The sequence below is a fragment of the Schistosoma mansoni genome, chromosome 1, assembly GCF_000237925.1.
Source record: "Schistosoma mansoni strain Puerto Rico chromosome 1, complete genome".
Classification (NCBI taxonomy): domain Eukaryota; kingdom Metazoa; phylum Platyhelminthes; class Trematoda; order Strigeidida; family Schistosomatidae; genus Schistosoma; species Schistosoma mansoni.
Window position 1 is genome coordinate 59,508,023 of NC_031495.1, and position 5,444 is coordinate 59,513,466.

Genomic DNA, 5,444 nt, shown 5'->3' on the forward strand with positions numbered 1-5,444 from the left:
ACTGACAAATGCATCATTGTGGTATTTGTACGAACTGATAATTCCTTTTTACTTGGTTAAGCTCTGATTAAGCATTCCAAATATTATACGTTCATTTGTACTCATCTATTTCTACCTGCATTACATTTCACTTTTTCGGGCATTGCTAGTTAGTATACCAACTTGACTACTTTCAATTATCATATTGGCATCGTGATGGAGCCTGTGATTGGAGAGTTGGTTTTACATTTAAATTCCAAGGATTTCGATTATTAAATTGAAAGATTTTAGATCTGGAATATGACCAGGAAAGATGTTAAGTATGATAAAATTGTTGCTCACTCCCTTAAATTCATCAGCAAGTATACCTAAAGCTTACTAAAGTCCTTGGCATGTCCAGATAAGCCTATTTCACTTCCTTATACAGCTCCCATAGAACTGCCAATAAATAATGTAAAGCGAACAAGCTTTGAATGCCGCAAGAAAACAAGGTTTCGTAAAAAACGATTCGTTAGAGTATCCAGGAGGTCAGAAAGCTTATCATCGAGATTCAGAAAGTATTTTCACCGGACAACTTTGTGTGCAGCTGCGTGATCGGATGGTTGCAGGGATTAACATGACAAATCTGGGAAGGCAGCTTATGCAAATGCCGAATTGTTCCTTTCAAGATGCTGGAACTGCGTGTAATAATTATGAGGAAATGCTTAAAATTAACTCTCATGACATCCAGAATCCTGATATATTACTTTATTATCTCGATCCGATTAGCACTCAGAGTCAAACAGGTAGACGTTTAATTAACGAAAATCCTCGTCCTCCCACAAAAGTAGATGACAGTTCATTGACGAATTTCAAAGCGCGTCACAGATAAGAACAGATTCCGTAAATGTGTAGTAGTATTGGTTCCTAGCCATACGACTCGAAGCTGAACATATCATTACTGAGAAGATTAAAATTCTGCACGCAACACTTGGAGGATGTCGGTAGTGGTGAACGCGAGAACAAGGGGTCAAAATGATATGAATCGGTCACACAGGCTCATCCACTCTTCATAAACTTTTCCTCATTGTATCGAATAGATTGCTCTCTTTCCCGTCCAAATGTGTTCTCTAAAAATGCTAATCATCTCATTGCTGATAGTCAAGATAGGAAGAGTCAGTGTAAAGAATGACGAGACTCACGTAAGACCTTAAAGATTAGGTAGTTACATCATAACACATCTACAATTTTGGAATTAGGTTTATTATTATAGCAGTACTAATGCAAAAATAGACCACAATCCCACAAATTCCGTGTCATAAAAATGGTAAGAATGGTGACCTGACGCGTCTATTTCCTGCCTATTTTTCAAAGCAGGATGAATTACGTACTGTCGTTGTTAGTGTTACTCCTTTTTCACTACGTAAATCTGTCCTCGGAGATCTTCATAAAGGACATTTAGGACGACTTATCAGTCATAGGTACTATGGTGAAGAGTGTTGGAAAATATATCGTCCGAATTCTAGATATCAAAGATTTATGTACATGAAACTGATATGTTGATCAAGTACAATTCCAGCAACCAGGTGAGTTTGTTCCAATTTCGTTTGTTCATGCTGATATTGATGAGTACATTGCAGATTATACAGAGTCTATATCCAATACACAGCCGTACAGACATATGATGGACTTAAGAAGGAAGTGTAAATCGATAGTGAAAATTTGGATTCTCATTTAAGGTGTGGAGTTTGATATTTGAACTAACTGATGCTTTCTTTATACTTCATCGAGCGTTGATTGCAAATTCAAAATACAATATATTCAAAAGCTATCATCTGGTTCTACTTATATTTAATCGCACTATTTTGGAAATTCTTAGCTTGCGCAATAGTTCGAATACCTGTTATTATCATTGATATCTTCCAGACGATCTTATCATCCGTCACCCTTGACAGAATCGTATTCACTCTGCTAGGTCGATCTTTTGAGATCTCTCTGGCATCTCTATAATCAGCTTCTCGAAAGACTTAGTGTTGGTTACGTTAAGCGTGTTATGGAGACATGGGATGTTAGGATGACGCTATTGCTTTGATCCAAATAGTTGAGTGCTAGTGAATCAGTGAATTTTAATGCATAACTGGTGAGCATACAATCCATATACATATCTATCAGGTCCTCATATAGTACACTGGGTTATATTTCCTGATAATCTGAATTATCCTATCAAGTTTCTAATGTACAAAACCGCTTTGGAACCATAGTCTAGATAGTGGTAGTTATGAACGTTGAAGTCACTCGTCTTCATTTTTGGGGCTCCTCATACCTCTTGAAGAAATGAACTCTTTGGAGCAGCCACGACTATGCATGATCCATAAAATACTTCTACCAGACAAAAGGCAAGGAATCCCTTCACGCTGAAAAACAAAACCTCCAAAGAACATATCGTGGAAGATGACATTTTTAGAGCTCTGGTGGATTTGAATACATTGTAGCGGTAAATAAATCCTCAAAATCAATAGCTCTGTAAGTGTTCGACATTGGATGCTGACCACATTAGTTTTAATGGACTCACCTAGCTGAAGTGGCTCGATCATACGTCTGCGTAGATCACGAGTGGGATCGCCGTGCTCAACTTCTGCGATCCCTAGCCAGTTTAGATCAGTCACTTCTCGATACATTGATAGTCTATCAAATATATCCTCGAACCTCATCGCTTTTGAATTTTGATTTCACTGTGTGGACATGATTCAAGTATAAAACGTGTTGTCAAACTACAATACCTGTGGCATCATCAGTATATGATAAATCTCTATCAACAACAATGTCAGATGTCACCATAAAATGGTTGAAGGTTGTTGTAGATAAGTTCCTGTCCGTGATATCACCGGCAAGCGACGTTTCTCAGGAGGCCATCATACTACACCGCTTTCCATTTGTAAAGTGCGAACGATAATCGAACTCACCAGTAATAACATGAAATTCGTGAAAATAATGAATGTTCTGGTATGATGTTTATATTATAAAGACTGACAAAAAGAATAGAAGAATGAACACGTCCTCGAGAACTGAGCTTTTCGCCCTCATATAGACTTTTTAATTAGATAATGGGTCGACAGCATTAGAAAAGCTAGGTTCAATTTTCACAAAACTACTTTTAACGTAGCCAAATAATAACCTTATGATCTAGTATAACATTGCGCATTTTCAAATATTGCACTAGGTAGCGTTGGTTTTCTGTTCATATTACTATGCAATTGTGCCAGCTATTTTTATTATTCAAAATACCTTTATGTAACTGTGAATTTTTGACTCATGACTAATAAGTAGTTGGACGACGTCGAAAACACTAAAACCAACACGAAAGCGGTGTTCATAATCAGGTGTGCTTACACTAGTTACTTTTAATTGATGAAATTGATCTGTACTCAACCTTCACATTGTCTAATTTAAAGTTAATGGTAAAGGGTATTCTTTTCATGCTTTTTTTATGTGTGGATATTTTCATTACTGACCATTTAATTTAACTGCCATGGCATCAATGGGTAATGGTGAAAACAAGAATAATTGAGAAAACTGCTGTAGCTACGGTCGATATGCCATAATAAAACTTAATAAAGGGCTTTTACTAGACTTCCACTTTGATTTGTAGATTCCTTCTAGTTCACTTGTGCCATCTTTACCTCAAAATGATGAAGAGTTGGAATTCATCATTGACACCTATGTATTGTATGATATTACCCCAATTATTGCTTTTTCTTGCTCAATATTCACTTCAGAAAAGGCTTTTCTGGAAGATTTATATTATTTCACGCTACTATTTGGAAACTGTCCCCCCGAAAATCACACTTCATCTAACTTTCTGAAAATTGATCCTCTTACAGATGTTCACTTACCAGCTTAGAACAAGTAAACGATATTTTATTATTAAAAGGGGCTGACAAACCCAATCTTATAACCTCTTAGAGCAGTAATTCAACCATGTTTGTGAGGAGTTTTTCTGCATCTGAATGCAAATGTTTGTTTCAAAAGTGATCACCATTTCTTAGTTTGATCGTAGGGTGTAGAGTACTGGAGTGTTTCAACCAAATGTAGTGCGTAATAGTCCACTATGTATTACTTTACAACCACGAAATACGGTTCATGGAAGCCAAAGACGTGTTGGCTTCTGTTTGCTAACATTGGAGTCTCTGAAGTATTGTTTGAGTATCATGAAACGACTGGGTGGTTAGCCATAGGGTACTGGGGCAAGATTTAAAATCGGTCGGTGAAGTAGTGAATCTTCATTAACTGAGGTGGACGGAACGTGTACTTTTTATGGCTAATTGCCTACCTCAGCAGTTGATGCTTACTAGAGTGGGAGGTTGAAAGAAAGCTAATGGGATTGTGAGGCCAAGACGTCCATGAAGTCATTGGATTTCGAACTATTAGGTGATATGGCTCTAATTCTATCACAGTGGCGAAGATTTATTCACTCTTTATCCCGCTCTAAATCATAATTTTTAGTATGTTTTCAAATGCGCCTTATAACTTTTTTTCGAACCACCTCTTCAACGTTCAGTCCTTCTCATTATTGTTGGTAGTACATTATTTCTACTCCTTCATCATTAATTTTGCTAATTTCGCCTTTTTTGTCGATTTGGTACATCAACTTCTCCGAACGCAAATTTGTGCCAGTCTCCACCTTATTTATGATCGAATGTTTGTATGCAAATGGATTCCATGCAGAACTGTTGTTCAGTGTGAGTACAATACCAGAGCTAATGGACTCCTTGTTTTAAGCGTAAGCGAAGAAAAAACTGGGAATATTTCGAGATGCATAATTCTAAACACAACTTAACACCTATGAGAAACAAATACGTGTGGAATTCTAAGTAAGATGTGTAACTCGCAAAATCATTCTTACTCATCGATTAACATGTTTAAACAGTATTTAAGATGTTATTCTTATAAATTCGAATAATAAAGATAATTCCAATTCAGTTAGATGAAAAACGCTAGAAATACAAAATTAGGTATTTTAAAGAAAAAAGTAGCTCTAATGTTTAAGTAGTGATTAACCGTAAAACCTAAAATTGATGAAATAAATTTTAATATCGGGCTTTTTTCAACACCTTATAGTTTTAAAATGTTATTCCTGTTTCTTATATGTAAACTGATAATATTGACCTGTGGTAGTTAAACTAGGAGTTTTGATTAGTGATTGGCCTGAATAGTTTTCGAAAAAGTATAAAATAGGGTCATTTTAATCTTTGTTTTAAATAGTTAAGTAATTTTTTTATGTTTTCCGTTTTTATTTTTATTCCTAGTAGGATTTACTTTTTATCCTGACCAATGTGAAGGCGTAAATTAAGCTACAAAGCTTCCTTTATTGTCGTCTTTCTAATCAGAATGTTAGTGTTTCTAAAGAAGCTTTCATTTCTGTCACTTAATCTTTCAAAGTGGAATCTCCGTTGAAAATTAATTTGTTCTAAACAACTGGTCTATTC